The sequence below is a fragment of the Magallana gigas genome, chromosome 1 (assembly GCF_963853765.1).
Source record: "Magallana gigas chromosome 1, xbMagGiga1.1, whole genome shotgun sequence".
Taxonomy (NCBI): Eukaryota; Metazoa; Mollusca; class Bivalvia; order Ostreida; family Ostreidae; genus Magallana; species Magallana gigas.
This window is the reverse complement of record NC_088853.1, coordinates 18603742-18627536: the sequence shown is the minus strand read 5'-3', so window position 1 is coordinate 18627536 and position 23795 is coordinate 18603742. Positions and strand designations below refer to the sequence as shown.

Sequence of the window (23795 nt, the reverse complement as noted above, 5' to 3'; positions counted from 1 at the left end):
CATCCCATAATACACATGAGAAGCCTTTCATGTACGATTTGGGATTGAACTGTTTGCATATGAATTAATTTTAAAAGTTAATCAATAATCTTAACATTTCATGTCATTAGAAAGTATGGTCTATATAATTATTACAAACAAAATAAAATTATGCCCCCTCCCCTTGGCGGTTGCCAGCTTTAGATTTGCTTCTGTGTGCCAACATCATTGTATGCATGGATTTAAAGAAGGGGTGGGAGTGAGGGGTCCAAACCCCCCCCCCCCTTGAAAAGTCCTTTTTATTTCCGTAGTAGTACAATTAACAAAAATACACCTCGGACCCCAATCCCCTACCCCCCCCCCCTGCAAACACAATTACATTTATTACTCTGCACCACCCTCCCCTCCCCCACACTCCTCATGGATAAATAAATATACATCAGAATATTTTGATAACAACGAAAGCCTGTACATGCGTAATGGTTTTCAATGCAGAACTGTTAGGACAGAAAATATAATTACTGATTTAAGATGGTATAAGACACATGTTAATATTTATGTGGATAAAGTGCGTTATAATTGAAATTTTACAATAAATGTATTTGGCCAAAAAAAGAATAAGTTCAAATTTTTGGAAACCTAAGTAAAAAATAGAAAAGCCCCAGCAGGATTTGAGCTCTCTACTTATGGACACGTCGTTAGCGCTCTAACCCGTTGCACTTCACAGTAAGGTAACATTATTTTGGGGAAACTATTACATCTATATTTATTATTTATTTCAATAGGGAGTGCATTGGCGGATCCAGGGGGGGGGGGGGTTCCGGGGGTCGGAACACCCCTCTCCTTTTTTTTGGGACATATTTATTTTACCGTTTATTTCTATTAAGCACAGACGCACGCTCTCATTGTTGGAGACTTGGTTTTTTAAGGCTAGAAAGTAACATTTAATTTCAATCATTTATTGTCATTAATTTAAACTTGAATATCAATTATTGATCCCCGGGTAGGAAATAAGACTTCTAAGACTTTTTAAGACTTTTCAATCAAAAATAAATGGCATTGCAAGGGGTTTTTTTATTTTAAGAAAAAAAAAAGCCTCATTTAATTTACAGCGTAAGGAGAGATTCATGCGCGGATCTAGAAATTTGAGATCAACATAGTGCACGTCTATAGGACAGCCCCTATCATATCCCAAGTTATGATATGTCTATTCATTAAATCTAAGAGGAGTTCTGGGATGTAGGGTTTTTTTGGAGTACTAAACGTCAATTTTTTGCTATTATTTGACTCCCTGGATGAAATTTAAATTTTTAAACCTTATTGCACATCTATGGGACATCCCTTATTATATTCCAAGATATGTGTCTATTCACTAAATCATACGTGGAGTTCTTGGATGTAGTTTTTTTGGAGTGATAAAAGTCAATTTTTTACTATTATTTGACTCCCTGGATGAAATTTAAATTTTTGAAACCTTATTGCACATCTATAGGACAGCCCCTATCATATCCCAAGATATGATGTGTCTATTCATTAAATCATAACAGGAGTTCTGGGATCTAGGTTTTATAGGCGTGATAAAGGTCAATTTTCTGCTACTTTTTGACTCCCTGGATAAGATTTAAATTTTTTAAACCTTATTGCACATTTATAGGACAGCCCCAATCATATTCCAAGAGATGACGTAGCTACTCCAAAAGTTGTAAGAGAAGTTCTGGGAATCATACTTTTTTTTGCAAAAAAAAACGTCATTTTTTGTTGCCCACCGATCCCTGTGGTAAAAAAAAAAAAATTCTGAAAACTTATCACACTTCAAAATGACACCCCCAATCATATTCTAAAAGATCGTTTGGCTACTGCAAAAAATGTTGACTTTTTTAACCAGATTTTTTGTTTAAAAAAAACACACAAAAAAAGTCATTTTTCATCCACCAAATGACCCTCAGGAAAAAATTGAAATTTATGAAACCTTATTGCGCATCTATAGGACACCCCAAAACATATTCCAAGAGATGACTTGTCTATTATTGAAAATGTAGGATGAGTTCAAGGTAAAAAAAAAAAAAAAGGTTTTTATGGAAAAGACGTCTTTTTTACCAATTATTTGACCCCCAGGACTACCAGAGAACTTTTGAAACCTTTTTACTAAACAACATGACACCCCAAATCAAACTCCAAGAGTACAGTTTGCTGATTTATAAGATGTAAGAGCAGTTTGAGAAAGTAAAACGTGACAGACGGACGGACGGACGGAACATTGTAATAACAATATACGCGAACTTTCTTTAGAAAGTGTGGGTATAAAAAACTGATATCGGGAGAAACAAGACAACAATACATGAGTACCTCGAACTGAGTAGTATGAGGGTTGTTAGAAAAGTTCGCGGACAAAGTGAAACACGGAAAATTACTGTATGTCTTGAAGGACGTGTATTATGAAATAAATTTTCGATTGAAAATAAGTATGCGAACAATCATATGATTTTAATATATAATATTTTTTCATATACAGTGATTTTTACTCTGTATGAATCCTTTCATATTTCCTTAAGGTCAGGTGACGTCAAACAACTAAAACTAAAAAGACAATCATGTCACTCTTTTTCAAAGTAAACACAAATCAGTTTCACTCAGACACTTTTCATGTCATTTAACCCATTTTTAAAATTCACCTTCTGATCTTGTCATTAAATGTAAAGATTATGCATAATGTGTTTTGTAGCATATCATAGATCATTTTTGTACACAAATCTCTGTCCAAGCAGTTATGACTTTGAATAAGGAAAAAAAGCAAAATCCATGAGTGCAAGATTAAGGGCTGTATTGATTGTGGAGGATGATATTTTCCTGCTTGCACTCAAAATGTTTTGACGGCCCGGTGCACCAAGATGTCCATTGCATTGACATGCTCAATTTTCAAGCGTTGGTCGTCCGTATTTGGCGATAGAGAGTCTTATGAAATATCGCGCACTATGGGAACATTTTCTTGATATGGAAAAATGCTAACTCACATGCTACCTGAAGCATATCTTAATAAACTAGCTAAGATGTATATAATATTTTTAAGGTGCATTTAAAATAAACACATTTTTACATATTTCTTTAAAAATTACGTTTAAATCTGAAATGTTTCGCTGGTATTATGCGAATTGTCCGTTCAGAATTGAACAAGTCTTCGTAAAATATAAATATTACACAAAGATAATTCATTTTAAACATGTTTACTTGAAGAATTGATACGAAAAAATTAATAAATTGAAAGTTTAAAAAATTTATATAATCGTACTCTTGAAATATTAACTCATAAACGTAAACTATATATTATTGTATTTAGAATTGGTTTAAGATTTATTATTTAAGAAGTTTTACCAAAATTAAAAATTTACCTGAGTGTCATTTTTTAAGGTTTAATATTAGGGCAGTGGGCGTTGAATGAAGACTCTAGTCCTTTGAAAATTTGAAATTAAATCTAAATTGACCAGCGTCATAGAGTTTTGATAATGAATTTGGTGTTCAAATCAACAACAAAGAAACTCGTATGCTAATGAATTAAAGTTAAGGTTCTCCGATCCTCAGCCTCAAAGTATTTTTTTTTCCATCATAAGAATGATATTTTTCTTTCAACCTTTATAAATGAAATGATATTAAATGAATTTTTTAGAGAGTATCAATGCATTTTACAAAGTTATTGTAAAGTTGTCTACGATGGATATAATGGAATAAAGAAACAAGTTGAGTTTAAAAAAAATGCCGTTGGATCGATTAGCTCGAACTCTATACCAAGATGTATATAATTATGTGACAGTGCTCCGTGGATCCACTACGCCAAGCATGCAGTTGTGTAACTGATGGTTATACTAGCAGTAGAATACTAAACTAAAATTGTATGTATAAAAGTCAGATTTATGGTACGAATAAAAGAAATCCGGATGATTTAGAGTTATCGAACTTTGCTGAGGTTCGGAGATCGTTAAAACTCTACTTTATTCAATTAAAACTATACAGCTTGTTATTTTTGTATTGAATATTATTTTATCCACAGGATCATCTTCTATTTAAATACTCCGTGGTAAATTTGAAGCAATAATTGAATAGGTTGCAATTTTGCAATTGAATTTGCATTGGTCATTAAGAGTATACATTCCACGCATAATCGTATTATTTTGTGTGATAGTTAAGGAGGCATGGTCATGATTTTGGTTCCAAAAAGAGTTTTTGTTTTAATGTTTACAATTGTTCAGTAAGGCATTTCTACTTGTAATTGCCTATAGAATTGGAGGCGTCAGTCGTAAAACTTGCCAAAAATATGTTTAAAATTCTTCAAAAATACATTGCTTACCATAATGAGATGTTTCTTGGATTGCATTAAAATATACATATAAATTAATTTCAGCATGTCATGCTTTGTTCATCAATACTTATATATCTTTTACACGATCTTTGCGATTTATGTACCCTTATGTTATTGTAACTACTAGATTACTTACATGTATTCTCATATTCTTAATAAACTCACATTCTTCATATCTGTTTTAGAATTGAATTAGATATTCACTCCATACAAACATCGTCGTTGTATATACCGGTATATATCTTAAATAATTGGCATCAAATTAGAAGTTAATGTCATAGAACTTTGAGTTTTGTATCTATCGTAGCTGACAAAAGCTCGGCCAGCCAGTTTCACAAACGGTTTCAATTCTAAGGATTTATTCTAAGTTATGTTTAAAGAACATTTTAAATTGACTTATGACAATTATAAGATATAAGTGTTATTGCTTTCCGCAAAAGAAATACAACTTATGCGTACCATTGGATATTCACCCGAACTCGTGACATATATAACACAAAATACAAAAGAGAGGGATGGTTTATATAGGTTTTGCCTGTTGCCTAATCCATTTGATCACTCAATAAAATATGTTTAAATTACAGAATATAAAATGCAAAACTACTCAGTTTTGAACGCTTAAATTATGAGTTAACCTCTTTTCAAACTTTATTAGAATTTGGCCTTAAATACAAAGGGTAGTGACCAATTTACTATTATGAAAATTGCGTGGCAAATATATTTCATGTATAAAATGTACTCAACTTGGAAGTTAAGTATTTAAATCTTTGACATTTGTTGAATTAAATTTTTTGTACCTAAAAGTTTTCAACTATATCAAAGGGGCTTAGACACGATTTCAGATAAAAAATTTATTTTTGATATGTATGTATAAAATAGTTTTCTTGTGTATTTTGAACGATTTACCCAGATTTGAATGTTATAAGTCATCTTACAAGCGAGATACAGGGGAAAGAAATCGTTGTTATGTTAACAAAGCTCGAGTCTTATATTTGTTTACAACTAATGTAAAGAAATTACAATTTCTTTGACAAAATATATTGAGGAAACAAGATAAACTCATTCAATGTGCTCATAAATAATTTTATCAACAACAAAAAGTAACATTAGATTGAAACTTATATCAATATAACACAAATCTAAACAATAGCAAGGCTCGAGCTTTGTTACAAAACAAAGAATTTTTACCTCTGTAACTCGCTTGTAACTCGATATTTGACTTTCAAATTTTGCATTAAAAACACCCAAATTGACCATTTTAGACATTAAATATGCCAAAAATAAATTTTGAAAAATTTGAGCTTAAACTGTGTCCAAGGCCATTTAATTATCCATGACCATTGACAAAGTCATACTTATAAAAGTTGTTTAGCATACCAATGAGAGTTTTAATTTTATAATTTTAAATCTATAGAGCAGTTTCTAATTGAAATCGAATTAAATCACACAAAGGAAACCCTTCAACTCTTTATTTCTTTTTTCACAAAACAATACACTGGGAAGTTACATTTTTTATCTAATAAAGCTTTCAATTTTTTGTGTGGCAAGTTTAATACAAAATTCACAGTTTAAAGCCAGAAAAAGACGTGTATTTAAGATGAATGTCAGCTGGTCCATTAAAAACTGTAATCCCAACTTTATCTCCTTTATTTAGCTTCAGTATCGACATTTTGCTACAGGATCGCCAATTATTTGACTTTCCTGGCTGGCAGTAATTCCATGATTTAAACTGGTTATTAACGGCGAGTGCAGTGTGGGCTACCAAGCCTTCCCATGCAAGAATTGTCCATTCGAACACGTAGGTTCCGCCACTAGGGACCGTGAAGACTCCAGTAGATGCGTCATATCCCAATCCTTGGTTCAGATTAACTGTATCAAAAACAACTCGGCCTTTGGTCGCAAGGTTCCTTATCTGTTTTCCCAATCGAGCATCAAAGGCAATCCCTAATTTTAAAAAAGGGGGTGTATATTAATGAAAAAAAGATAAGCTGTCAAAATGATATTTAAAGCCACAACTTCAATCTGTATTTCACTGAGTTTTTTTTTTATGAATATTGTTTCATGGAATATAATCCAGAGAATGCAGAGAATGGTATATGGCAAATAGGAGGCAGTAATATTTGATTTGATTCTATTAATAATGTTTCAAAATTTATCTTCTAGTTTACGTTCAGTTATCTATATAATAAATAAAGCGTCAAATATCAGACAGATAAATCACTTCATACAAGGTATGTAGTGAAAGATTTATCAATGTAAATACCTATCTTTGTATCATTTCCACAGCTGTTTTTCACAAATCCGACAGCAATGCAAGTTTCTTGAACGCTTTTATAATCCTCTCGGAAAAGTTTCAAGCCTGGTTTCGGTGACTCTTTTTCACACTGTGCCCAAAATACTGAGAGCCAAAGGAAAGCTAGAGCCAACAACATACTGAAATCTGATCAGAGATGTACATGTTTTAATAACCAAATAGTCAAAACCTTCACGCAATTCACTTTAAAAAAAACCCAGATGCGTCGGTGATGGAGAACAGACATATCTCTTCTTTTTTTTTTTACTTCAATCTAAAAACTAAAAATTAATAGTAATGATATTCTAGTCATAATATATTTTAAAAAATATGAATTATGCAATTGAACAGATCATCTTAAAAAAAGATTTTAATACTAGTAAGAAAGCTTTTTCGAAGATTGATGTTAAGCAGTTTTCAATAGAAAAATGACAAATTTGTGAAATATTATATTAATCTAAAATTAATTATTCAAAAACATTTTCTTAAAAAAAACTTTCTGTTTGAAATCCATAGCAAATCACAAACAATAGAAGACTCTATAACAACGATTTTTTTTATATAAATCTCCACTCAGAAACATTGAGATCAATTTTACTATGAGCGACAATACTCATTGGCTATTGGTTGTAGGTATAGAACATAGGTAAAAGAAAAAGTAACGAAAAGAGAATATAAGACGAAAAAATCTAAAAGAGCAATGGTGCGGTGAATTTGCAAACAAACAAAGATGTTACTGCTACGAGTATGACACTAAACCTTTCTTGCAAAATTAAAAATAAGGATCATCTAGTTTAGGTTAGGTGAAATGAGGAAAAGAACGGGGGAACATATTTCAAAAATATTCCTCAATACTTACATGCAATGTACAAGTCGATTGTGTTCAAACTGGCAAACTGTTTGTATGATTTCAAACACAGTTCATGTTTATATATGCTAGAATATCAGTGTAAGCTTTGCACAATGTAACAGCTTGCTCATTTAACTGTAATTTAATATTAAAATTGATAGAAAAATTGTAATACAAAACCAAAAAAACAAAGAAGTTGGGTATTTTATTTACTCTCATCCTATCAATTCAGAATTTACAATTTATGACACGCTAGCAAACAATTCAAATGTAATTTTCAGATGAAAAATATAACATATTAAGGTTTTGTTCACAAATGTAGTGGTATAAAAAAAACAATTGCAAATTAAAGATTATAATATTCTGCATAATTAGTCAGATATTATCTGAATCATTCTATGGAAAAATCTTTTTTCCAAACGGTTTTTGAAAGGAATTTCTTCAACATGTCGTCTTGAAAACAAATGTTAAAACAGTAATCATGTATGGATCTTTAGGGGGGTCGAGGGTTCAGACATCGTAAATTTACGAAATTAAAATTGGCCTCGGAAACCACCCCCCCCCCGAAAAACACAGTACATGTAATCTGTCGGACCCCCCCCCCCCCCCCACCACCAGAAAAAGTTTGAGGATCCGCGCAAAGTAATTTATGTACAAGAGGCTCCATGTACAGTATATTTAATTTTTATAGGTTTCCTTGAGTTTAGACAGCCGTATAGAATATTTGATATATGTATGCTCCCTTTTCATAATAACATTTATAATTCTCACAAACGTATAGGTGTACAATGATAAAAGTATTTCTTTTGAACATATATTTAACAGGAATATTACTTTCGTAAACAGGATTTAGTAAACCAAGCTTTGCTGGATTTTAGGGAAATCAAGGAATCAAATGAAGTGTTTCAAACCAGTTCTAAAAACATATAATTCAGCAACCCTTCCACCCGAAAAGGGGGGTTCAAATGGCAATTTTTGTCATTTAACATCACATCCCGCGTTTCAGGGATTTTTTTCCGGAAGTTAGAAGGATATGAACAGGAACAAATGAAATATCCAAAGGTCATCATCAGCAATTATTATCTAAATATATGTACGTTACTTTAAAAAATAGCAAACATCAATAAGATTTTTTTATTTGATAAATGATTCAAACAGAAGGAGTTGAAAACAACTGAATCCACATTTGACAGATTGTGTAAAAAGCATTTGTTTACAGCTTATAATATTGTCGATCTATCAAAATATCGAAACAAAAAAAAGCGTTTTCATCGTGCCTAAATCATTCATAGAGGATAGCGAGAACAATTTATACTATAAAGACAGGAACAGTTGGAAACAGTGTATCCGGGCCTTATGTGCCAGCGGGCTCGATGAGGTTAAAGAACAGATGAAAATGCGCTGTCTTTATCATGAGTTAACACTTAAACTTACCAGAAACACGCTATAAAATTTTTTAAAGCTTTGTTATAGGCAAATAATTGGAATATTTGAATTATCAGCAAATTCAAATTACATTTTTTATTAGAAAAGTAGTTTTATTTGCAATTTTAATTTCATTGATTTTATTTTAAATTTTTGTTTTTGACATATGGCCGCATATCGAATTCATGTCCATCGTCCATTGTCTTCGATTAAAAGAAATAACGTCACTGTCTATGCTATTGTGAACAACCCTCGTAGTACGCAAAAAAGTATAGGCTTATAAATGTTATATTGCGTATTGTACTATGTTTACCGTATAACTGTTCATTTTCTCTAAAGCATGTATTTTAACCTTAATAATCTTTTAATTTTCGAAAACAATAGTTCCATCAAAAACCCTTAGTCTGAGTTAAATTAAAAATGAAATTTATATTTTCTGCTATTCTGCAATTAAGGGGCAGGCAGATATTTAACCACGTTAAATCTAGTCACGGTATTTTATTATATTGTGCATATTAGATTTCTTTTCAGTTTTTGAACAAAAATTTTTGCGATCAATATCAGTTTCAAACACAGAGATGAAGTGCAATATTTTTTATATGTATCCCTTTGCAGTACTCTCTCTCTCTCTCTCTCTCTGTGTTTCACCCTCTCTCTTATTTCTTTCTCTCTCTCATCTCTCTCTCTCTCTTTCTCTCTCTCTCTCTCTCTCTCTCTCTCTCTCTCTCTCTCTCTCTCTCTCTCTCAATGACTTTGATTGCAAAAAACCTATGTTATTCCTCTAAACATATTTTGATATAACAAGTTATTTACAGTTTGTAGCCAGAAAAAGACGAGAAAGTAACATCGTTACACGTTGCGATGTAAATATGTCTAAGTTATTCGTAATTATTAATTTTAATGAAATAAATTGATTTATTTGTCATTTTCTGAAAATTTAAACATTTATGAGTACTACCAAAATTCTGAACTAAATCGGAAACTTTATTCAAGTCGTTTTTTATTTCAAAAAAAGATGCGCCGTTCTGTGTCTTTAAGCTTTCCGTTTCCGTTAAGTCAGCAACAAAGTTAAAAATTTGGAATGTACTACCAAAGTACAATAATTAGGTTTCATAATTATTAATAAAATTCTGAATAGTGTAAGATCCAGTATTAGTGCCATTTTTACAACTTTTCCTCACAAATCCAACGGCAAAGCACGTTTCTTCGACGCTTTTTTTTTATTTTCAAGTCTGGTTTGGGTGACACTTTATCAAACCGTCCCCATAGTACTGAGAGCGACAGGATAATGATAGCATACAGACAAACAATGTGATCAAAAATGGTATAAAGTATTTCACTAATTGTTACGATTAAACACATTTCTATATCAACAACAACAAAAATTCAGAAACAATATGGTGTGTTAGTAAAAGGAAACAGAAATATCATATTAATATTTTAGTTTTTTTCTCTTTACATAATCTGATAAACAAATGGTCTATTGACAAATCATCGCTATTGGCCAGACAATAATCAATATATATATTCAAGCAGATAATAATAAACAATGTCTGTCCAAGATCAATGTTGAGCAATTTCGAAAAGATAAGATAACAAAGTAAAATATAAAGATATAAGGATTGGGCATCTAAGAATAAAAGATGAAATTATTTATCGGAATATATTTCCATATAAAAACCTTACTTTTTTAGCCATAGAAAACCAAAAACAAGAAAGGATTTTATCTCACTAAACAATTATCAACATTAAGGGTAGTTTGAAAAAGGACCTTTGTTTCAGCATAAGCTTGTCTGTTAAGAGCAGTACTCGTTGGTCATTGGTTGCATATATAGAACTATCTTATGCATGTACATTAAAAGTAGTTTATGTTGTGTTCTTCTAAGATGTAAAGGTTCCCAGCCCAGTCCATTATACTTCAACTTTAACTTTCTTTATTGCGTAAGACATACATCTTATATCATATGGATTTTTTTAAAAAGAATACACTGTATATGCAGAACATTACATGGATTTACTAACAAATGGTAATAGCAATGAGTATGTAGTACAGTGATAATAGCATTGGAGAATGTACAATACAACACATCGATTTAATTACAACGATTATTTTAAAAATAGTATATCAGTCAACATGCATTTTGATGGCATAATGCAAGAATTTATACAAACATGATCTTTTTGAGGCAGAAAAGCAAAATAGATTTTCATACACATGTATTGAAAATAAACTTTAATGCAACCATGTTTGTTTTCCCTTTTCTCAAAAGAATGAATATTGAGTAATTGTACATACAATAGAATTTAGCTACTATCCATCATAAAACAAACCTTTTTTTAATTATCAAAATGTTCTCCTATTCGTGTATTTAATTTTTTTTTAATTTTAAATAAAATCTTAAAAAATTGCCAGTTATTTTTTTTTATTTAAGGTCAATATTTGAACAGACTATAGTTCACCTGTAATTAATTTCTTTTGTTCTTTTGTTCTTTGACGCCCTTACCTGTGCACCATTCCCACTTAGCTAAAATCAGTCACCCATAAAAAAAAATCAGAATTTTAGCTTAGTGGGAAGACACCTTTACGAGACAGGTAGACTGCAAGCCCCGGAAGCTTTCACACCTTTAGAAATTAAGCTCCATCCTCACCTAAGATTTACCACCCGGCCGCTAAAAATGGTCGGCCTTAATATTAAACACAAAGTTTTAGGTATCACTTTCTTCTATGAAAATTTTGACAAAAATCTGAAAAGATATGAAGGGGGTTTATTGGTGTCCTCTCGACAATGGTTTTCTCAGGTGTCAATTTCAACAAGTTTCCTCCCAAACAAGCACTATTTATATGATATATTCAAAGAAATAATGATAAACAATATCATGTCCAATGTCAATGTTGAGCAGTTTCGAAAAAATATAACAAAGTAAAATAAATAGATATAAGGTTTTGACATTTAAGATTAAAAGATTACATGATTTATCAGAATATATTACCTTATAAAAACCTTTCTTTTTAGCCATAGTAAACCATAAACAAGAGAGTATTTTATAGCAAATACTCTGATTGTTTGTCTATTTCTAATAATCAGTGAGTAAAGTTGATATGCTTACATTTAAAATGTGAAATGGTCCCTAACAATAGTATATATTAGTGAGGAAACTGTCTATAAATCAAGATTTTAGGCGACAATCTCGGTATTTCATGAAATCTAATGATTGAAATAAATCAAATTGCTCAAAACTTTGTACATTCGCCATGAACACTGAACATAAAATTGACTATCGGGCTTTTAGGATGTATACAGTAGGGCTACAGATATCCAGACACCAGATATCCGGACGCTTTAGTTATCGGACGATTTTATTTGGGAACAATTTTTTATACGTTATTTTGCCTCATTTATCCGGAACTCCGGACGGTATTTTTTTTTTACCACAAAACACTGTTTAACTACAAATTTTGCTTGATTTAAGGCGGATGGGACACTTCTGTATTGTGACGTTTTTTGATCGAAATAAATATTAAAATCAAGTATGATTTGTTAATCTTTTCTTTCCCAAAATTAGGACGTAGAGTGTGAACCGAAACTACAGGAAAAAAACAAAACCAAAGAATTAATAATTTCCTTTTTGCAATTTTCAAGCTAGAAAATGTTATAATTGTATCAATGAAGTTCTTTTTTGAAGAATAAGATAAACATATTATATAAGAATAAATCATCAATTAATGTGAAAATTGGCATGTCTAGAAATGGATACATTATTTTTTAGTTATAGAACATAACGTAAATGAGCACGCATCACCCTTGGTCACAATGATTTAGATTTGGTTATTATTTTAGTCGGGTTTATTTTTCCTCACAAAAAAAGATATATTCAGCGGGGTTCTTTATATTTCAAAATATCAACAGACAACTATAATTTATTGCTACTTAGTATGAAATTATAAGGCAAAGAAAGTGTTAACAGTATTTACATTTGGGGTCATAAATATGGTTTTTTTATGTACAGTAAATTCTTTCCAAATGTCTAAGTGTCTACTCATTCACAGAAAACAAGGCATTAATTACTATTCTTTAATTAATCAGTACAGGTGTGATGTCATCCTGATAATTAAGAAATAATGGCTGTCAGACTAGGGCATCTTTTAAACATACCTCACGAAATGAATTTGCCTTTGTGAGGCGATCATTTAACAAACATATTTCAGCACATCTCAACAGACTGCTTAGAAACAGTTGTTTTCAGAGATTGGTTGGGGACCGGGATGCTGTGGTTTCGTTGATATTCTTGGACATCAATTTTTGTGGAATTAGTGAAAATAAAAGTTTCAAGAATGTACTTACATTCGTGGTCAATGATATGGTTTTAGTCATATTCATTTGAATAAGCATTAATTTTTAGTAGATCAACATTGGTGAAATAAGTATTGAAAGATTATTTGTCAAACCATGGTATTTCACTTAGTGTCAAAATTGTCGGTCTTTGTTGATTGGGCCTTTGTCTCTTCCTGTAAGAACGCATGCAGTTAATACACATCCTTGATAGTGATACATGGAGAGTTTTGCGTTTTAATTCATAATATCTATGATGTCACTAAATCCTGAGATATCTTTGCAATTTTCTTAGATAGCAAACATTGGTTTTTTCGTAAGTTCGTTGTGCCTATTGCTTGCTCTTAACGCAACGTACATATGTAGTTAGAAATATTCTAGGGTTCTGTGGTTGCCCTATTATGATTAGTCTGTTAGATCGACATCACGTGTTTCGACCTGTTTCTCTTATCTTCTGACCCAATCTAGCGCATACTTTACCCCCACAAAGTGCCTATTAGTAAAGGAAGTGCAGTATCAAGTAAATTTCTAAATTAAACGTTAAGGTCATAGTCGACCCACGAGTAAATGCAATGTCCTTGACATATTTTCTCCACTAAGCCCAATCTGTGTCATAATTTTCTTGTATAGAGACCAATGAATTACAAAGTTGATGGTCATATCATATATCTCTCTGAAATTCAGTTTTGGCCATTTGCCCCATTTTGTGTAGACAAATCCAAAAGATTGGCTAAGGTTAGGTGTGTTACAAAAACATGACATTTGTATTCGCAATCTTTACTGAATTGTACAATGCATTTGAATATTACATACGGATAAATTACACCCTACGACTTCAAATACTCATATTTTTGCCATTCGATTCCTTTTTGATTGCAAATAATTTTTTGCGTAAACGTAATAAAAAAAATTGTGGAATTGTAAATCAAAATGAAGCGTGCAGAAATTTAATCCACCAGAAGGAAAATAAATACATATTTAATTCATTATGATTTTCTAAAATTGAGCATTTTCAAATTTACATTTTTGTATTGTTATACATGAATGGTATAATAGTTCTGATTTTTCAATAATATATTTTAGTTATTTATGATTTTGTGGTCAATGTGAATCCATATGATATTTTCAGATATTATTTGTTTTATACTTTGCATACGTTCTTTCCAAATAGCTATCTACCTTTTATTAATAAATTGAATTCAATTTCATTGATTAATTTAGTTTTCCGATTGCTTGCAAGGGGGGGTACATATGGTGAGTCTATTTTCCCTAAATTTATGTATTTTTTTATTTTTTATTTTTTGCGATGATCGCTACCGTCATAACCTGCCTGAAACATTACAGTAAAACAAGCTTCAATGTATAAATTAACTATAAGTTTCCGTAAGAAATAGAGGGAATCATAATCGGTAGATGTAAATTTGTAAACAATATAATGATTTCTTTGATGATTCCTGCAGAATATAAAGGTATTGCAGAAGAAACACGTAATCAGTGTTATAAAGCGGACTATGCAATATTTTTCTGCTACGTTCATAACCCGCATAAATTTTCAACGGAAGCTTTTATTGTTTATATTTACATCTTTGTTATAATAAATTTTAAAAAATTGATCGCAAAAATTAAATGAATTAAGTAAATTATTGTTAGATGAAAGAAACAGCCAAACCGTCTTCTATGGGAATTTGAGTCTGACATCCTCTTTATTAATTCATGCAGTCCGTGATTTTTCTTAGGTTGATGGTTTCGACAAATCGATAAACTGGACGTGTAGATTTCAGTCCTGTCAATTTCTACAGAAGTGATATTTACAATCAATTTCCGTAAGAGATAGATGAATACATTCTCGGTGTAATGTTATATGTAAATAATATAAATATTTATCTATTTATACAAACTGAATATTGATGAATCGAGAATTTTATATAAGTTTTAGAAAACTGTAAACGCTTATTAATTAAAGAATCTATCAAATGTGGATCTAGTTGTTGCGTTTTCAACGCCCTTCAGTTTTGATGTTTCGAATCATGCATACGAGGGTTGTTAGAAAAGTTCGCGGACAAAGTGATTTACGGCAAAATTACTGTGTACTTTATATGATGACGTATGTTTTATTAAATGATTACCAATTGAAAATAAGTCATAACACCGAATTTTATTTTTAAATAAACATTTGTGGAAAGTCAATACTTTAGGTCCGAAAATCTTTGTTCACGCAGTTTCGACTTTACATAAGGGAATATAGCGAAATCCATAGGTTCAAGATCCGGGTTGTAAAGGAGGGAGGTGCGGTGATGCAAGATGCAAGATATCAGTATTTCCATTTTCAAATCTCCAATTCCAATTGTGATTCCAATCGTTAACCTTTGTCCTATAAACCTTTTTAAAAAGCAACATCTAAGAACCTTTTGGTTTCATTCGGAGATTTTTCTGCGTGCACACAAAATATAATGACGGCCCGGTGCTCCAAGGTATGCATTAAGTTAAAATGTTTTACTCATTTTTCTATAATTTGGTCGTCCCTAATCAACGATAACCGGTCAGAAATTCTTCAATTTCATTAAAACTGTCACAAAATGACCTTCATAACTAATTGTGCTCTCATGTGAATTATCGTACTAAATATAAAACAATTAAAAATTACATGCTCCTTGAAGCATATAACAAATTTAACTAACAATACACATTTCTTAGAAAAAACGTCAAGATTAATTATGAAAAGTTTTACTGGTATCATACAAAAGTCCGCTAACGATTGCACTTGTCCGCGAACTTTTCTAACGATTTATGTCATATGTTTTAGATTCATTTGCCGTTGTATGTAATTGTACATGTGACTACATATACCTGTGTGATATACCTTAAGAACTTATCAGCGACATGTCAAAGTATATATGCACTCAAGTTTGGTTTCGTTTTGTTTCGTTTCGATTTTATTTCGCACTTTACAGGTACCCGATAACTACCGTAAGTCTTTTTTTTTTATATAAAATCAAATTCTACATGTCTACTAGAAACTTTTGAATAAAATAGGAAATTTTATACTGCTCACAGGTCTTTGGTTTTAAAATGTTCTTAACAATAATCCTGCCAGCTGTATAATAAGTTCTGTCCCAATTAAGATATTTATGCTGCACATTTGGGCGATTTTTCATAAAAATACTTATACCAGTGAAAGAAGTGCGATTGAAATAGATGAAAGGGAAAATTTCCAAGACAACTTCATTCACACATTATCATTTAAAACAGGTTTCCTACGGAGATTCATAATGGAGAATGTTGGCATCTTTTCTCTATTCGGAAGTCAATCGAAATACCACGCACAATTTTTTAACATTATCATTCGGGCTTCATTATGGCTAATGCAAAGCCAAATCCCCGTAGACTTTCTATTTTTAGCCGTGTATTGAAACTTGACAAGGTAGAGGAAATCTTGGGATTTTTTAATACTACTGAGTGAACATCGTCTGAATCAATGGGTATATTTATTAATATTGAAAAAAAATAAGAAAATATGCGGCAAAAATATCTTGGTACAGACTATAGAAATGTGGAGTCAGAGAAGAAGTTAATTGCATAGAACTTTGAGTTCCGTGCATTTTGTGCGTGTTGTCACTGATACTAGCCCGGTTTCAGTCAGTTTCAAAAAGAGATTTATCGTAAGTAATGTATAAACGATAATTTAAGTTAATTAATGACAATCATAAGATATAAGCTTTAAGTATTATTGCTGCCCGCAGAAAATCACGACTTAGACGTACTATTTGATGGTCATAAAAACCCCTAATCACGCAAAACAGAATGTTAATTGCTAAACATCTGTTATTTCAAGACATTAAAAAAACAATTTAAGTTGTTTTTAAGTATGAAATCAATGCTCTAATTGGTGTCGATTTATTAAATTATGAATCAATTATATCAATCTGTACTTGAATTTTAGCTCTTAATAATTTAACAACTTGCGTGAAGATTTTTATGATATTATTGCCGTCTAAAGAAATGACAGGGTCGTACGTAATTTCCTATGAAGGGATTGTTATATGACAAATTTATAAGATGTACAAAATTTGCTCAACTTGAAGTTAAATATTTTAAATTTTCTATTTGTAATTTTAGTTACCCTTACATTAAAGTTTTTGACTTTATTTATTTTGCATGATCATCAACAGGTTCAGATCTAAAGAAATATTTTGAACATACCATTGAGAGTTTTGACCGACATTGTTTAATCATAAATAGCAATTGAACTCATTTTGGCCATACTAAATTATTTCAACACAAAAAAGAACCCGTTACCTTTTATTACTTTCTTCACAAAAAAACAACATTAGAGTAAGATTGTTCGTCTTATGGAAGCCTTCCATTTTTTGTGTTGCAAGTTATGATACAAATTTACAGTTTAAAGCCAGAAAAAGACGTGTATTTTTCATGAATGTCAGCTGATCCACTAAAAACTGCAATCCCGACTTTATCTCTTTTATATAGCTTCAGTACCGACATTTTGCTACAGGATCGATAATAATTGGACTTTCCAGAGTAACAGTGACTCCATGATTTAAACTGGTCATTAACAGCGAGTGCAGTGTGGGCTGCCAAGCCTTCCCATGCAAGAACTGTCCATTCGAACACGTAGGTTCCGCCACTAGGGACCTTGAAGACTCCAGTAGACGCGTCATATCCCAATCCTTGGTTCAGATTAACTGTATCAAAAACAACTCGGCCTTTGGTCGCAAGGTTCCTTATCTGTTTTCCCAATCGAGCATCAAAGGCAATTCCTAATAACAAAGGGGGTGTATATTTGTTTAAAAAAAAAGGAGGGCTGTCAAAATGATATTTAAAGCCACTACTTAAATATGTATTTCACTGAGGGTTTTTTTAAAATATTGTTTCTTGTAATATAATCCAGAAAGAATGCAGAGAATGGTAAATGGCAAATAGGAGGCAGTCATACTTGATTTGATTCTAATGTTTTAAAATCTAGTTTCTAGCTTCTAGTTTCCGTTTAATTAACTATATAATAAAAAAGGCGTTATTAGACAACACCAATAAAGATATGTTTCGTATTTAGTAGTGAAAGATAGAATAATGTTAATACCTATCTTTGTATTATTTCTACAGCTGTTTTTCACAAATCCGACAGCAATGCAAGTTTCTTGAACGCTTTTATAATCCTCTCGGAAAAGTTTCCAACCTGGTTTCGGTGACACTTTTTCACAATGTGCCCAAAATACTGAGAGCCAAAGGAAAGCTAGAGCCAACAACATACTGAAATCCGATCAGAGATGTACATGTATTAATAACCAAATAGACATATACTTCAAACAATTCACTTTTTTTTTTAAAAACCCAGATGCGTCAGTGATGGGGAACAGACATATCTTTTCCTTCTTTTTTTTACTTCAATCTAAAAACTGACGATTGATAGTAATGATATTCTAGTCAAATTATATTTATAAGAAAAACGAATTAGGCAACTGAATAGAACATTTTAAAAAAGATTTTAATAATAGTAAGCAAGCTTTTTCCTAGATCGATGTTTGGCAGTTTTAGATAGAGAGAAGACAACAAACTTGTGGTGTATTTTAGATTAATTATTCAGTAACATTTTCAAACAAAAAATCTGTGCAAATCCATAGCAAACAACAAACCATTAAAAACTGTATACCAATAAACGATTTTTTTTTACATTTTTCCGCTCAGAGACATTGAGAGCAATTTGACTATGAGCGACTATACTCACTGGCAATTGGTTGTAGGTATTGAACATAGGTACGAATAGATTTCATTCAGTGAAAAAAGTAAAGAAAAGAGCATATAAAAGGAAATATCTGGAAGAGCAAATTGCGGTGATTTTGCAAAAAAAATAAGATGTTAATTCTACGAGTATGAAACAAAACCTTTGATAAGGCTTGTAAAATTAGAGATAAGGATCATCTAGTTTAGAAATAAGAAGTAAAATGAGGAAAAGAAGTGGGAATTATTTCAAATATCTTCTTAATACTTACATGCAATGTTCAAGACGGTTGTGTTCAAACTGGCAAAATGTTTATATTATTTTTAAAGCATTTCATGGTTATATATGCTAAAACATAAGTGTAAGCTTTGTACAATGTAACAGCTTGCTCATTAATCTGTAATTTAATATTGCAGTTGATAAAAAAAATTGTAGTACAATACCAAAAACAAAGAAGTTAAGTATTTCATTTACTCTCATCCTATAAATTCATAATTACAAATTTATGACACGCTAGCAAACAATTTAAATTTACTTCTCAAATGAAAAATATATAATCATATTATGGTTTTTTTATTTCTCAAAAATATGGTGGTACATAAACACAATTGCAAAATATATAACTAACTTTTCTTGACATGAATAATTAACATTTATATTCTGCATTGATGAGCGACTAACATTTATGACACGTTAGCAAACAATTTAAATTTACTTCTCAAATGAAAAATATATTATCATATTATGGGGGTTTTTTTTCAAAAATATGGTGGTAAATAAAAACAATTGCATCTGAACAACACAGGGGGCATATATTTATAGATATTTCAGAAGTATATAGGGAAAGCAAAAGTCTCCTTGAAAATAACGTAAGAAAATTAGAAGAAACTACTTCTCCTCAATACAAAGAAAAGGCACTCTTTTTCTAAACGCAACGTTCTAACCTCGATGGAATATATGAGAAACTTACAGCAGAAATTACCAGACATGGAGAGCAATGGCACATAGAAATCGATATCGTTATAAACAAAATGAAAACTGAAACAAGCGTGATATAAGAGAAACACCGAGACAAATTACAGGAACATTTAAATAAAATCAAACAACAACAAGATTTGATGAAGAAAGCTTTGTTGGCATTAAGGGACATCACGAAATCGAATGAAATGTCTCAGACCATTGAATACATGCCTACGATCGGAAGATTCAGCAGGTCTTTACCCAAGGTGAATGTAACACCGCCAACATTTAAATCAGCGCCAATAGACCGCGAAGAGCTACTTACTTTATTTGGACGTATCACCCCTATGTCTATCATGGAATCTTCGTCCCGTGCGGCCTCACTTTTCGGCAAGACATGAAATCCATGGCCAATGATTGAAATAAATGAAATTGCTCAAAACTTTGTACATTCGCCATAAACACTGAACTGAAAATTGACTATCGGGCTTTTAGGATATATACAGTAGGGCTACAGATATCCGGACACCAGATATCCAGACACTTCAGTTAATGGATGATTTTATTTGGGAACAAATTTTTTATACGTTATTTTGTCTCATTTATCCGGAATTCTACGTCTGGATCCGGACGGTATATTTTTACCACAAAACATTGTTTAACTATAAATGTTGCTTGCTTTAAGGCGGATGGGACACCACCGTATTGTGACGTATTTTCGATCGACATAAACATTAAAATCAAGTATGATTTTGATGATCTTTTCTTTCCCAAGATTGGGACGTAGAGCGTGTGAACTGCGACTTAGTAGGTCACGATTTCGAATCCCGCTGGAACTTTAAATTTTTAACCTTTTAAAAAAAAATTAAAACTGTTTTTTTTTTTATCAAGTATTATGAAATTTAAAAATCCTAAAATGGTGAAAGTATTTGATTATTGTAATCTTTTAGCTACATTTTTGTCCCATACCACCTAAACCGGACGGTAAAACCTGATGATACCCAGCTTTGTTGGTTTATTAACGTAATATTTACATTCTACTGTGTTTTCCCATTAAATTCTGTGATCTTCAAATGCCTCTAAATGCAACAAGTAGTCAAAGGTCAAATTGACGAGTTTTATTATGACGTCACAAACGCTGAACGCTGCAAACTGCAACGTCACAAGCGAAAATCAAAGTTCACGCTTGTGGCTGTTACTGTGGCTCTTCCATTAATATTAACTTACCCTTAGAATAAGATAGGAATTTTAAGGCATGAATCACATTTGCAGACAAGGCAAGAAGTTGAAAAAATGTAAATATAAGCATTGAATCATGATTTTTTGAAGTATACACTCTCATAACTGCCGCGGTATGTGCATACAAATTTTCATAACGCGCTAACGCGCGTTACTCAATTTGTATGCACACACAGCGGCAGTTATGAGAGTGTATACTTCAAAAAATCATGATTCAATGCTATATTCAAAATTTATTTTAAACGAATTGTCTCGTGAATGTATAATTAAGTCAAAACCGAAACTACAGGAAGAAAACAAAAATTAAAGCGTTAATAATTTTCGTCTTGCAATTTTTTAGCTGCTAAATGTTATAATTTTATCAATAAAATTGTACTTTTTGAAGAATAAACAAATATTATTATAAAAAGATCATCAAGTATTGTGGAAATTGGCGTGTCTAAAAATGGATATATTATTTTTTAGTTATAGAACATAACGTAAATGAGCACGTATCACCCTTGAACACAATGAATTTATATTTGGTAATTATTATAGTTGGGTTAATTTTTCCTCACAAAATAACGATTATTACAGCGGGGTTCTTTATATTTCAAAATATCAACAGACAACTATAATTTGTTGCTATTTAGTATGAAATTACAAGGCAAAAAAAGTGTAAACAGTATTCACACTGGGGGTCATAAATATGGTTTTTTTATGTACAGTAAACTCTTTCCAAATAAGTTTCACACATATTTGTTACTCATTCACAGAAAATAAAACATTACTATTCTTTAATTAATCAGTACATGTATGATGTAATCATCCTGATAATTAAGAAATAATGGCTGTCAAACTAGGGCATCTTTTAAACATACTTCAGGATATGTATTTGCCTTGGTAAGATCGTTTAACAAACATATTTCAGCACATCTCAACAGACTGCTTAGAAACAGTTGTTTTCCGAGATTGGTTGGGGACCGGGATGCTGTGGTTTCGTTGATATTCGTGGGCATCGATTTTCGTGGAATGAAGCATGCAGAAATTCAATCCACCAGAAGGAAAAAATAAATATTTATTTCATTATGATTTTCTAAAATTGAGCATTTTCAAACATACATTTTTGTTTTGTCATACATGAATGGTATAATTTTTTAATATTTATAATTTTGTAGTCAATAAGTAAATTTATATGATATCTTCAGATAGTATTTGTTTTATACTTTGCAGACGTTCTTTCCAAAAAACTATGTACTTTTCATTGATAAATTGGATTCAATTTCGTTGATTAATTGAGGTTTTTTTATTGCTTGCAAAGAGGGGGTACATATGGTGGGTCTATTTCCCCTTATTTTATAACAGTCATTTGGGATATTTTGATCACCCTTTTTTCCGAAAGCTTGAAGAATATGAAACATGAAAAATATAAAATTATTAAATGTTTTCTTTGGTGATGCATGCGGGATATTAAGGTGGCGACATTACAGAAGAATTACATAGCCCGCGTTATATAGCGATTTATGTATTTTTTTATTTTTTTTTTTTGGCGATGATAGCGATTTATGTATTTATTTATTTATTTATTTGCGATGATCGCTACCGTCATAACCTGCCTGAATCATCAAAGAAAGCATTTTATTAATTATGTTTACATCTACATGTATCTTTTAATAAATGTAAATCAGTACGTTAAATTAAAGACAGGGCAAAATCAAGCTATGAATTAACTATAAGTTTCGGTTAGAAATAGAGGGAATCATGATAGTTAGATGTAAATATGTAAACAATGAAATGATTTCTTTGATGATTCCTGCGGAACATGAAGATATTGCAGAAGAAATACATAATCAATGTCATTAAGCGGGTAATGCAATATTTTTCTGCTACGTTCATAACCTGCAAGAATTATCAACAACAGCTTTTATTGTTTATATTTAGATCTTTGTTATAATAAAAAAAAATTAAAAGTTATCGCAAAAATTATGTAAAATTAAGTAAATTACCGTTAATGTACATTAGTCCGTTAGATAAAAGAAACAGCCAAATCGTCTTTTATGGGTATTTGAGTCTGACATAATCATAATTAATTCATGGAGTGCTTGATTTTCCTTAGGTTGATGGTTTCGACAGATCAATAAACTGGGCGTGTAGATTTCAGTCCTGTCAGTTTTTACAGAAGTAATATTTACAATCAATTTCCGAAAGAAATAGAGGGATTCATTCTCTGTGGATATAAATATTTATATATGTATATGTATATATTTATCTATGTAGAATATATTATATATCATCAAGATAATGCGTGACACAATTAATATACATGTATTTCTTAATATTTCGCTTTTATAATCTAATCGAAGAAAATTAACAAACTGAAGATTGATAAACCGAAAATTTTATATAAGTTTTCTAAAACTGTAAACGCTTATTAAATAACGAATCTATCAAACGTGGACCCAGTTGTTGCGTTTTCAACGCCCTTCAGTTTTGATGTTTTGAATCGTGCATACGAGGGTCGTTAGAAAAGTTAGCAGACAAAGTGATTTAGGGCAAAGTTACTGCGTACTTTGTAGGATGACGTATGTTTTATTCAATGACTACCAATTGAAAATAAAAATGCAAAAAATCATATGATTTTGAAGTTGTTTTCA

The 23795-nt window shown here is 31.2% G+C and overlaps 2 long non-coding RNA genes across 4 annotated transcripts; both read right to left on the bottom strand.

Annotated features, from left to right (window-relative positions):
- Positions 1-5784: 5784 nt before the first annotated feature.
- Positions 5785-20391, bottom strand: LOC117686803 (uncharacterized). Of its 3 annotated transcripts, none has more exons than XR_010714042.1 (3): positions 20249-20391; positions 6594-6770; positions 5785-6274 (listed from the first exon to the last, which is right to left on the bottom strand). It is a non-coding gene; the product is annotated as an uncharacterized lncRNA (long non-coding RNA). The 3 variants fall into 3 exon arrangements; XR_010714041.1 differs by lacking the exon at positions 20249-20391 and adding an exon at positions 19235-19282; XR_010714040.1 differs by lacking the exon at positions 20249-20391 and adding an exon at positions 7483-7555.
- On the bottom strand, positions 17516-18498 carry LOC117686802 (uncharacterized). The gene is made up of 2 exons (XR_010714043.1): positions 18325-18498; positions 17516-18004 (listed from the first exon to the last, which is right to left on the bottom strand). It is a non-coding gene; the product is annotated as an uncharacterized lncRNA (long non-coding RNA).
- Positions 20392-23795: the final 3404 nt, after the last annotated feature.